Below are 13,528 nucleotides of genomic sequence, written 5' to 3' on the forward strand. Positions count from 1 at the left end.
ACCCCTGAATTCACACGTTCTCCTTAATCACCAACACACTGCAGAATTCTCCAGGGGGCCATATATGCTCCTGGAAGTTGGTGTTGGAAATAGTTCTCCATCCATTAATCACTCCCTCACTCACTAATGTCCTTGTGTCCTTGAGAAAGGCTCTCCCTTTCCTGGTTTTCCTGAATAGAAATCCTCTTGCCTCTTGGGTGAATAGGGTTATGGGTTGTGCAGAGGGTGTTGGTCCACTGAGCATCTTAGAGACTGTCCTTTATGGAGCCTAATGATCCTCACTGGGGAATGAGGCCAGGGTCCTAACTGTGGTTAGTTAGAGAGGGAAAGAAGGACAAGGGAAACTCAGATGTCCCTTCATGGCCCCTGGAGTTAGAGGACTTACCCCTTTGCACCTGGGATCAGGAGACCTCATTTCCTCGAGGACACGCACACTCAGACGTTAATCTTGAGTGTGGGTTCCTTTCTGGGGTCCAGGGCTGTTGTTAGCCACCAGGAATGACAGTGCTCTCCATGCTGAGTGGAGCCATTTTTGCCAGGAAAGAGAGCCCATGGTCATGCCTTGTGCAAAGCATCCCACGCCAGGGGCTCCCATGCCTACATTCCTGTCCTGAAAGGAAGCCACTCAGAGGCAAGGTGGGTCCAACCACCTCCCATGTGTTCACTCATCACTGTGTTCCAGCAGTCACCCCAGTGAACAGTCCTGATGGGATTGGATGTGGCTCAGAATGTCACCCTCATGAGCTCTACCCTGCCACAGCTGCAGTTCTGCAGTGGGAGAAACTCAAAACCTCAAAACACATGCACATGAAAGAAAAGAGCAAGAGCCAGAGCCCAAACAGGCCAGGTGTGGCAAAGACAGCTGGAGTGCCTAGGTTGGGACTCAGAATTATGTCAGTGGGGTGGCATTGCTGCTGGCACCAGCATGATAACCGAGAGCCAGCCCTGCTCATTTTGGGGAGCAGTGTGTTGGGGAAGGCAGCAGAAATTGAGAGGCAGGATTGAGTTTGGCCCTAGGAGGAGGTTGGGTAAGAGGCCAGTGTGGGTTGGAGAGCCTGGGCAGATAGACAGAGGCCAGGGCACACCCCAAAGCCTGGAGACTGCACTTGATGTCCAGGGTTGTGAAACACCACTTCCCCTCTTACTCACAACTGAGAGCAAGGGGCATTGATGAGTTCAGTTTGTGTGCGGCTGCATCCAAGGTGGCTTGGCTAGGAACCTCTGTTTCCTTGACTCAGGAGGCTGGGAGTCCAGGCTCCACTGAGGCTCGGCTGGGAGGATCGGAGTCTGAGTTTATGCCTGTGTTCCCTGTAGGATCCATGTTGGCTGAGCCTCAGTGTTTTTGTAATGAGAGGATGGGTGACCGTCATGTCTTTATCACAGGACACACTTGCTAAATGGATTTGTTTGCTCTGAGGAGGAAAGAGAGAGGGGGGAGTGGTGCTGGAGACAGGGATGCAGACAGGGGTCATGGACTTGGCATAACTCAGTCTTGGAGGTGATATCCCATCACCTGTACCCACTTCAATTCCCATGAATCCAGAGGCTGAGCCCCCTTGAGGTGAGGGTGAACCGGTTCTGGGCAGCAGGATGCTGTGGTACCTCGGAGTCTCTGTGAGACCCCAACACTAGACACACTTGGCCCTTTTGAAATCTTAGGAGAAGCCTTGGGAAGTTGTATGGCAGAGGGGAGCAGCCTCTGCATCTCAGTCCCCTCCAACTTGCCATGGTGTAGAGAGGGAACTGCAGCCACGATGGGACGGACATTGGCCATGTCCCTGTGTGGGACACAGGCCTGATGGAGTTAGGGTGCATTCTTTGTCTCTCCCTTTCTTGTGATTATCCCATCTCTACATTTGTGCTTTAGCCACCTGTGAGTCCCATCTCTGGTTTCAGAGAGAACAGAGGGTGTTATGGGCCAATAGACACAATAAACCCTAGAGATTAGATGCTACCCTACTTTCCAGAAAAGACTGGGCACACCATGAGTTGCACAATGATGGGACCAGGGTCCAAAAGCTGCTGAGAGGGAAGGACTGGTTGTGAATGCATTTTTGAAGGCTCCAAGCTGGAACTCTAGTGGCACCAAGCAGGGCAGATGCTGGTGGGGATATTTGGGTAGTTGTTGGTGAACACCTGCGCACCTGAGATGGGTAGGCATGGAGGAGAAATCGGCAGCCCATAGGGCTGTTGAAAGTGGTCTTATGTGAAAAGAGGCTCAGGTATGGGCCAGGAAATGACATCATTGCCTTGACAATGGATCAAACAGAACATGGAACCCTGGTATCCAGGCACCCACTTCACTGACCAAGCCATCCGAGCTCACTTGGTTGGAGCCACTGGAGGGAGAAGGATGTTCTCCTGTGGTTGCAGACAATGCCGAGCCTCAGGCTCCCAGGAATCTCAGGGGGGCCAACTAGCCCTTTTGTGGATACACTGGGTGAGGCTTCATCTTAGACGCCAGAGCCTCTGGCGATTGTCGCAGAGGAGCTCAAGAGTAACAGTGAGTAGCACAGGGCAGGTGAGCCCAGCAGGCCCTCTAGTCTGATCCCTGATGAATGGCCCAGGACTCCTATTCTGACTCTGTGTGTGTGTGTGTGTGTGTGTGTGTGTGTGTGTGTGTGTGTGTGTTTGTACTGATGGGAACTGTCCCATTGTGCTTTGACTCTAGTGTATTGGCACAAGTCATTTTTCTGTTTGTCACCAATTCCATTTTGAACCCACCATTCTTGGTCCCAACCCAGGGTGAAAATGATCAGAACACGGAGGAGCCCTTCAGGGTTCAGAGCCTTGAACCTTACAGGCAGGACCAGCTTAGGAATGAGCTCCTGCCTGTCATTTGTGGGAGGAACCTACATTTCAGCAGCAACATGGGGTTAATCTCCTGGGATTTCATCCCCACCCAGCAGGTGCTGGATCTCTTGTTCCCAAAACAGCCACCTTCTTCAGTCTTTACTCCTGGTGCCACTCCACATCCTCCAAGGGGACAAGAACCTCAGGTTCTGGATGGATGTTGTAGAATGCCCACAGAGCCAACTGCCAGGCTGGGTGGGGTGCAGTTGCTGGGCTTTGCTGATGTTGTCATCCCCCACAGTTCTTGGAACCTTCTGTGGCAGTGGCATCCAGGACCCCAGCAGCTGTGAGTAGCAGCTCCTCACTGCTTCACTCCAGTGAGCAGGTGGAAGACAGCCGCGTTGTTCACGTCCTCCTAGAGGGACAGAGCCTGAGGGAGACAAAGCGCATCCCGGTAAGCCCGACAGCAGGGCTGCCTCCTGGGTGTCCACACAGTGGAAGGCAGGAGACACAGCCAACCCCAGGGCTATGGTGGGAAATAAAGAAGAGAGAGGTCCGTCTTAAGGGCTTGACCTGAGGAGGGAGAGCATCAGCATGCCCAGCTTCAGTGGTGAGTGGGCCTGTGTATTGTGGGTTTTGCAGGCCAGAAGTGCAGACGGAAGTGCTGTGGAGAGATGAAGGCAGAGATATGTCCAGGGTGCAGGCTGCAGTGCCTAGAACTTGGTATTCTCAATGAGTGAAGTTGGAGCAGAGGAGGTGGCAGTGACTTGTCACATGTGTAGGAGGGGATGTGTTCCTGGTGGCAGGGAAGAGAACCTCCTTAGCATGACTAGGTGTAGGAATTTGGGGTCGGGATCACCTGGGGGGTCATGCCAAAGCTTCGGAATGTTAGGCTTTGCATGTATGTAAATACGGAGCTAAAGGGGTTCTTGGCAGAATTTCTATGGATGTGCAGTAGACACGCTAATGCTGCAGGTGTCCAGCTGCAGAGGAGACATGTTCAGTGACTGCCAGTGCTGAGTCAAGTACATCATGACAACCAGACCCGCACCGAGCTTCCAGAGGCCAGGGCCTCTCAAAGCTATCATGAAGCACTCAAGTGCACACTCTTGTATCTGAGTCTGTTTTGTGTCATGGCAGTCAGGACCCAAGTTTTCAGTGCATCTGCCTCTTCCACCCACAAAGGCAGCCTGCATCCCAGATCACACTTGGTGCGCAGATCCCTGGCCCATTGCTCTCATCTAGTGAGATGAGAGTGTGTCTGTGCATAGGCAGTTTGGTCCTTTGACATGAGTGGAATGTGGCTCCCCAGGGGGAGGGGAGATGGCAGGTACAGGCAGATATTTGTACCAGGATTGTTCTAGTAGCACATTGCAAGAATCCAGGTGGTATATGGAGGACACACTCAGGTAGCAGGATAACAAGATTGTGCCCTTGTATATGTAGCTGAGATTTCTCCTGAATGTTTGACCACAGTCTTCTGGGTAGCTCTTCTAAAAGCCATTCTCTGATGACATTTGTCCCACCCTGATCCAGGTGACCTTTCAGGAGACGGTGACAAGCCTCATCCGCAGGGCCTTGGACCAAAATTTGTTGCAGCATGAGGATGTGGACAACTTTGAGCTGCTGTATATGATGTCTGAGGATGAGAGTAAGTAGGACAATCAGACAGTGGGGAGACATGATCCACAGTGGGCTCAGGATAACTGACAGCCAAGAGAAAGTGGGCCTTGGCCCCAAAATACCAAAGTGTGATGGGCCTGGCGGAGACTCTCAGGGGTTGTGGGTGTTTTGTGGTATAATCCTTGAGTGCCACCTAACAATTCTCTCCACTTCGCTCTGCAGAAATCAAGGTCTCTGACCACTCACTCGTGTGTCTGTCCATGAATCTGGGAATACAATCTTTCATGGTGAGGAAACGCCCCCAGGTCAAGGGAAACGAGGTAAACACCTACCTTATTCAAGCTGTGCATGTGCTGCCATTCCACTCCGACCTGAGGAAATAAGAAGCCTCAGCACCTGGACATATTTGCTGGAAGCCCATAGAGCCAACTGACAGTCTGGGGTGGCTTTCTGTTTCTGGGTTTGCTGATGTTCCATCCCCCACAGTTCTCAGAATCAACCTGCAAGTCCTCCAGGCCGCTTTCCCACAAGCAGGTGGGAGACACCTGCTTAATTCGTGTCCACTTAGAAACACAAAGTCCAGAGATGGCCAAGAGTGTTCTGGTAAGCCTGGGAGCAGGGGTGTCCCGTGGTGCTTACACCTGGGTGGGGAGCAGACACTGGTCCAATACCATGGACTACTCATGCCCTCTTGAATTTGGAGCTTCTGGATGATCAGGAGGATAGATGGGAATCAAGAAGGGAGAGGTCAGTGTGAAGGGCTGGAGCTGAGATGAGCGAGTGCAGCAGCTTGTCCACTGCCATGTCTGAGGGAGTCTGTGTGTCAGGTGGCAGCATGCAGTCCAGAAGGGCAGGGACAGGTATGGGTGACAGATGAGAATAGGACAGGAACTAGGTTGCAGGTTCCCTTGTATGGGATGCTGACGTCTATGGAGGAGGACAGCAGTGTGAGGTTCTCCATGTTCCTTGAACAAGGAGCTGAGAGAGTCTCTCTGCAGAGTCGATATGGATGTGGAGCAAGCACACTAAATGTCCAGGTAACCCAATGACCACCCTTGCCGGATGAGGTGCCCTCCTACATCCCAGCCAGCACTGAGCCTCTGGAGGCCAGGAGCTCTCGTGGCTATCTTTCAGCTCTCCTGTGGGTGGTCATGTTCCTGGGTCTGTTTTTGGCCCTGGCAATCCAGACCAAAGCCTCTAGGATTTGTGCCTAGGCCATTCCCAATGCCGCCTGCATCCTCGGGCAGACCTGGGATCTTGGAGGCTATTGTCCCATTCCTCCCAACTTGTGGGATGAGATTGCATCTGTATGCAGGTAGTGGGGTCCTTTCACTCCGAGAGGAGTGCAGCTCCACAAAGAGCAATGGCAGGCCCAGGAAGTCCTATGTACAAGGATTGGGCTAGTAGCCTGTGGGAAGAGCCCACACGATGAGCAGGAGGTCAGCCTCGGGTAGTAGGGTCATGGATGTTGCCCTTGTATTTAGAGTGGAGGTGCCTCCAGAATGCCCCTGCCCACTGTCCTTGAGTAGTCACTTCAAGGCCCATTTCCTGAAGGCCTGTCTCCCATGCTGCTCCAGGTGACCTGCCACGATAGGGCTCCTGTCGTCATCCGTAGCGCCCTCGACCTACACTTCCTTACTGAGGAGAATCCATAGGATTATGAGCTGGGCCAAATCATCTCTCGCCGTCAGAGTAAGTGAGACAATCAGATAGCAGAGAGCAAGGGTCACGATGTGGACTCAGGTCAACTCTTAGCAACAAAGAGTAGTCTCTGACCCCCAAGAACACTCCAACAGGTGTGTTGGGTTCGTGCACAAAGCCAACTGCACTTCTGCTGGTGGAAGGTCTTGAGGTCCAATGGTATACCCCGGTGGATATTGCGGCTCCCCACCAGGTGCCCTCCCCTGGACATGAACAGGCATCCAAAGCTGACATCTTTGAGGAGTGAGGAGGAAAGCCTCTCTCCAGGAGCAGTATGTTTTCATGGTCTGGGATAGGAGTGGTTTCAAAGGAACATGGGAATGCATGGGCTAAAGAGGGAACTGGCATTTTGTGGACTGAAGCAGTACTATTGAAAGCCTTCTGTGTGACCAAAAAACCACTGCCTGGGCAGAGCATTGCCAGGATTCTAGCAAGCAGTAACAGGATGAAATTGGGAAGAAAACACAGCCTGGGAGACAGCCTGAATCATCTGTTTTTGCATAAATTCCATGGTCTTACGCACCTGAGTCCACTAGGCAAGGAGTGATCACAATAGCCAGGTTGTGATCCCTAACTAAAGTCAGATGAGGGCTTCCTGAGCACGTAGCCACAGAGCTCATCTGATAATAATGCCAGCGCTTTTTCGTTGGTTGGTTGGTTGGTTTTTGTGAGCCAAACACCACAGCAGCCATTATCCCAGCCTATGTACCCTGAAGACCACCATCCCTATGAGTTCTAGGATCACTTGTCTCCTATCTTAACCTACTGTTAGGTTAGTAGAGTCTATGGAAGAGGAAGTCTGTCTGGGGCCTTGGTAGCCTAAGAAATTCATAGCAGAGATCTCCACATCCAACCCAGAAGGGATGGAGAACAGGCTCTAGGTTAGAGGAGGGCGACAGGAAACACATGTTCAGAGGAAGGAGAAGCGGCTGTTGTATTCCCCCACTCGGGGTCATGGCACCACTGGGCCATATGCCATGTTGGAGGGAAGCAGTCCCTTTGCTGGTCTTTGGAACCATTGTTCTCAGTAGGGCAGTATTTGGAATGTGGCCTCCATTCTCAGAAGCCTGGTTCACATGGAGGGGGGCTCCACCAACGCAGAAGCATGGCTCTAACGTGGTATCCGTGCTGGTCAGCCTGTCCTCACTGTGGCCATACTTGAGGAAAATAACTCAGAGGAGGAATCCTAGGCCTTTTTTCTCTGGGTTTCATAGCTTTCTCTTTGGTTGTGCACTGAGGCTGTCCATAAAGCTCTAGTGTGTGGCAGTGGAGAGCTCCTCAGCCCTTGCCACAAAGGCATAGACTGGGAGAGAGAGAACGAGGCTGGCAGAGAGGGAGAGAGAGAAAGATGGAGAGGGAGGACCTCTCCTTGGAGAATGAGGATTCAGTGGAGCCAACAGGAACAAGGTACTGTTGCCCAGGGCACAACCCTGTTTAGGTCTTACTCCAACCATGCTCAACCTTTCTTCCAGTCCCTCCCACCCCCCAGTAGTGTATTCATCTTGAATGAGAATTTCATGTTGACATCAGAGCACTCACCATCCAATGCTTCCCTCCAAACCCACCTATGAAGATGGCTCATGTGGGGACTGAATCTTCAGCACAGGAGCCTTTTGTAGGAGATTTCAGATGCAAACCCTAGTGGTGTGCTTTGGCAGATGCAAGAGGACCTGAGATATTCTGGAGTCCAAAGCCTTCGGTAGGAACAGACATTAGGTCTGTTGAAGTGCTCTGCCTAGTTCTTCCTCAGGGAGGACTGTGGAGGCTGTCTTTGTAGGTATTGGTGCTGAATTGGAGAGCTCTCAGGTGTGTGGCTCTGGCCTTTTCTGGCACAGGCTCTCAGATGTTGGCGTGTCCTAGGGAGCACCTCCTGAGTGCCACCTTCTTTTTGTACACCCCTCTCTCCCCAGAGCTGAGGATTCCAGCAGAGGCCAACGTATTTTATGCCAAGAATCCTCACAAAAAATCCAACTTTGTGCTGAGGAAAAGGAGCCTCTCCCAAAAGAATGATGGGTGGATCGAGCCTCAACCTCCCTCTCGTCCTGCAAAGAAGGCTCCTGCCCTCCTGAGGATGCTTGCAAAACCATTCTGTTGCTGTGTGCCTGGGCGGGGCTGAGGCAGCCCAGGAATATTTACATTGATTACTATTTTCTTCAAAGTTTGAATCTATAGTTTGCCATTGTCCTTGACCTTGTTTAGTAACACAGTTGTTACTCTATCCTGTATTTGTTGTTTCCATTAATATATTATTATTATTTTAAAATATATATGTTTTTGTTACCTGATCTACTGTGATGATTTGAGTATACTAAATGTAGCAGTGATTCCTAAAGGACACATCCAAACCAACAGGAAGGAATGTTTCATTCTATCAGCAAGAACTTTGGTTTTTAGGAGTTTGGCAGATGGCATTATCTGAGTCAGTTTTCCAATGGGGGCAATGAAGTATCAGCTATGATGGTACAAACACAAACAAAGACACACAAACACACACAAGAGCACACACACTCACTGAGAGATAGATAGACAGATGGAGTTGGTCTCTGCTGAAATACTTTGGAGACATGGTTCTGATTTCTCCCCTTTTGGAGTATTTTCAATTGCACAAGGTGTCTTGCAAATGAACCCATGTCTGAGGAAGACATGCATGTGTACTTCACATGCCACTTTTCACATAGCAGGAAGGTCATGTAATATTTTTCATGCAGCTGTCTTTTGACTGTGAACCATCCCATGAGGTCAGCTGTGGAATTTTCAACTTGTAGCATCACAATGGGGATCCACTCTTTGGATTTGGGGATATTTCCGATTTTCTTGATTCAGATTGGAATGATATATATATTAGTTTTGATGAAAATTCTGCATTTGATAGTAATGAATGTCGTGCATCTAGGAATCTGTAGAGTGCAGACAATGAATGGATGCCTACTGTTGTCTGGACTGGTCTGAAAAGTCCTGTAGCATCTGAGCATGTGTGAGGGCTGTACAGGTCTTGCCAAAAGTCCAGGTCAGATGATCCAGCACAAAGCTGAACTCCTAGTGGTCTCCACAACAGTGTAAGGGCCAAGGAGAAACACACTTCCACACAGAAGTTGGGAAGCTACCTTATGAAGGTGATCATAGATACGGGATTATTAATATATCCAGGTTGGCATCTATTATTTTTTTAGCTTTTGACTTTCGCAGCTGTGGGCATCTTGACAACCATCAACTCCCTGTAAGCACAGACAACTCTATAAGAACCTGAGGATAAATTTCCCTGTGCATGTCCCCTTGTGAAACTGCTTAAGCACCGCCTGGTTTACACACAGGTGGAATTTCTAGGTCAAAGTGTGCATGTTTACTTCTTTGACTAAGCACTGCCAGGTGGCTCTTCTGCATAGCTCTACCTGTGGCCAGGATTGTATTATCTAGCTTTCTAACTTTTGCAGGTTGAGTAGATACATAGTGGGAGCACACTGTTTTTGTTGGTATTTTTCTTGGTATCTATTCTGATGCTTTTCACTGGGGGATTTTTTCCTGTGAAAATGGGCTTCCTCTACTTGACCTTATTTTCTTCTTTTTAAAATTTTTTTCAATGTGACTTTTTAATTTTAGTTTTATTAAAGACATTGCCCCTTGCTTGCATAGTCTATATCTAAAGCACTAGTCCTTGCTCCAAGGCCCAGCTTGCTCTCAGCTGCCCCAGGAGGGGAACAGTCTTTGGCGGTAGACAAGAGACGCCCCTGCAGGGGGCACAAGTGCTTTGGCCCTCTGGTGTCTTGCCAGCAGTGCTTCCCATGCTCACAGAGGGTTTCAGACACTGAGTCAATGGTCCAGGTGGTCTTTTGTTCAGTCTGATCTCAAATTGAGCTCCTCTGAGAGGTCATATTGAAGTCCTTGTGTGTACCTGATCCATCATTTTAAACAATATTCCAAGTTCACTTTTTGTGTGTACGTGGGTTCTGGGGATTGAACCCAGGGCCTTGAGCCTGTGAGGCAAGTGACCTACCTGAGCTACACCCTCAGAGACCCCTGTAAAAGTATTTCCCCTTTGCCTCGGGGTCTAAGTTGCCAAGGCTGACCTCAAACGTTCCTCTTTCCTCAGCCACCCTGGTGGCTGGCATGACAGGCATGCACCTGGGACTGTCACACTCGAGCCTGTGATGGGAACTCATGTGCATCTGTCCAGGGCTGAGCATGGTTAGGCAGAGCTGTGCTCCAGGCTCCCTGCAGGGCTGTGGAGGCTTCTGCTGCCCAGCAGCCCTGGTGCCATGGCCAGGGCTCCTCCCAGCCGAGGGCAGGCAGCTGCCCATTGCTGTAGGCTGACGTTATTTTCTTCTTATGGCACTCGTCCGTTCTCTGGAGTATGTTGTATGGTTTGTCCATTAGGAGTCTAACAGGTCCTCTAGAACCTTCAAACAATTAGTAAAATTCCTGAACAGTAAGTGAGCACGCGCAGAAATTGGGCTAATATTTTGGGAAGAACAATGTTGGATGATATATTCATGGCTTGAATATATCATCCAACATGAAGTTATATTTTATTACTTACAAAATAATAAAATAATGAAGCAATACCATGGGCTGAGCTAAAATAGATCCTTAGGATCTTAGGCATTCTGTAATAAATCTGTGTCACTTGAAGTATAGAGTTGATCGACTTTGAGTAATGAAACAGAAGTAAAGGTATCAAAGCCAATGATCATCTGTTTCCAATTTTCTGTGATTTGGTTCAAGTGGTAAAGTGGTGATATTTATTAATAATGGATCGAATAGGTTCATAATTGTTTTAGAGTACAATTAGATGCCTTCAAACTTTAGGCTACATGGGCACATTTGAGAACGGTTCCAGCCATTCTCTCATCCTTTGAGTCATTCCCCTCCTATGTCCTGTGAGACATTTTCTATGTGAGGCTTTAAGAAGAAGAAGAGAATATTCTGTAAAGAAAACCTTGTGATCTGTGCAGTATGAAGTTGAATGGATTCATTCAGAAATCAGAAATTCTATTGAAAGGTATTTATTGGCATGAGCCAAATAAAACCTATTTTTAGGCATCCTGGTGAAGACAAGGTTTTATCTTTATGTCTCATTTTCTATGTTTTGTTGTTGTTGTTGTTGTTAGAATGAAATTCATATGTTGCCAGACCATTCTATCAGATGTGTAACTAGATGCCATTTAAATTACCCACTTTTACATGGTAGACAGTTTTTAATGAACACTGCCTGTCTGCACCTTTTTTAAAAACAGGACTGGGATCAGAAGCCCAAATACCAATGGTTAGCCGGAGCATATTTTTCATTTGGCCTATCTGTCAGTATTCCCTGAGGTCATCTGTGCAATCAGCTTCGTTACTCCTGCTCCCTCACTGGATTTCATAGAAACCATATGCTATGTATGAATCAGGGACACCAAGCCCACAACATAGCATTCTTGGAATATCCAAAGTCCCACTTTTCACTTCGCCATGCCTGAGATCAGCAGTAATATTTATCAGCAAATGTGAGATTTTCAAAGATCCAATTCTATGTGCTCCTTTCTCATAGAGCCTTAGGCAGGGATATAGCATACATAAATATTAAGTAAAGTCCATAGTTTTTAAAATGTCATCCATTGAATAGTTGACACATGTCTGAGATACTTTTTATTTTGGAGGAGGTATTATTTAATAGGGAATTCCAACAGCTACCTAATAGTGAAATGAGAAGTCTTGCATCCATTTTATTTTGTTTCTGATGATTTTTATGAGTAAGGGTAAGATTCTTCCTTGTTCTGATGCAGATGTTGCCCACTTTTGTGAATGGATGCGGGGTGTCACCTACTACTTGCATATCTGCATATTGGGCTTGACACTGCTATCGTACTTGGTAGTTGGCAAAAAGTCAATACTGAAGTTAAGCTCTTGTGTTCTAGCAGCAGAGCTGAAGATCCTTGATGTGCCACCTTCTGCAATCCATGTTGCTCTCTTCATGTTCCTTATTGACTTCCTGGTGATGAGCATCATGGTCTCCTGGTCTTGAGAATGGCCAAGCATTGCTCTGTGAATGTGGAAGATGGGCATGTGGAAGGCTCCAGGGAGGAGGGATCATTGAACATGTACTCGAATCCATGTGCCTGTTGAATGACCTGTTTTTTTATTTTTGTGTTTTAAGGGAGACACTGCCCTAAAACACTTCTGTGCAGCTGGGGATGCAGGCTTCTGCTTCACCTTGCAGGAAGCATTAACGAATCCTTTCCAGAAGACATGAGAAGAGAGAAGTGAGCCTCTGGTATCATGCAGGTTCCTTGCATTGCCCATGGGCTAGAAGAGAGAAGAGTTGCTTCATGAGATTTGATCCCCTTTTTCCTGAAAAGTTCCACACAGAGGTGAGTCCCCAGCATGTTTAGAAATCATTTCAGACACCTTTCTGGACAGAATTGAATCAGAGCCCCTGATGATGTGGAAGAGCTAAAGATGGGTTTGCTATGAATTTTCTATTTCATTCATCAGGGCCTGAGTCAAGTCAGTCATTGTGCTGTCAACACATGAGCTGCTGGTCAAATGTGAGGAAGTGGTCTTGCTTTATGAAAACACCACCCTGATTCAGTGAGCCAGAGGCAGCCTGCAGTCCCTGTTTTCCTGTAAAGGCAGATTGCTGTGGATGGCCTCTGGCCTCGTCATGCAGCCCTGCTCAGAGTAGGGGATTGAGGGACCAGGCAGATCCCTAGTTCCTTTTGACCTTTATTGCCATTGGGCCACCCCAGGGTCCTTGGACTCTACCTGGTCTTCTGGCCTGGGTCAGGGGATGTGAGGTTTGGAATCCCCCTCTGTGGCAGGATCCCAGCCCCCCAGCCACTTGAGGTCAGCACATCCTTCCCTAATTGTGTTAGAGTTGGAGACTTCTCCCACCCATCCTCATCCATGCTCATCCCACATTTTGTAGCTTGGCACCTGAGGACCTTTATTCATTGACTTAGTTGTTAGTGATGATGGTTACTAAGACTAAGTGACTCTTTCAAGTCACATCACTTGCATGGTAGGGCTAGAGCATGGATCTTCCTAATTGATTTCATGGGACTCTCTCATGGAAACTGTGACTGCTTCCTAAACACACACTCTACATTTGGAGTGTCAAAATTCTTGCCACTGCCTCCTTGGCAAGTGTATCTTGTCTTCTACGTGGGAATTTCACAAATATTTTCCTTTGGTTTGTGGAGGTCATGCAGAAGGGATTTCATTTGAAATAGCCCAAACAAGAAATACCAGTTGTCTTTTTCGCACAGGGATGTGTGTAGTGAACACCCCTTTCTGTGTGCTTGCATGAGTTACTCCTTTGAATTTGTTGAAGAATGGTTGGCTGGGGAGCAAGTTAACGAGAGATGGATATCAATGGTTGTCAAGTATTCTGACGTGAAGAATGTATTGAGGATGTGAAGGCTTTTCTAGCCAG

The sequence above is a fragment of the Urocitellus parryii genome, chromosome Y (genome assembly GCF_045843805.1).
Source record: "Urocitellus parryii isolate mUroPar1 chromosome Y, mUroPar1.hap1, whole genome shotgun sequence".
NCBI lineage: Eukaryota > Metazoa > Chordata > Mammalia > Rodentia > Sciuridae > Urocitellus > Urocitellus parryii.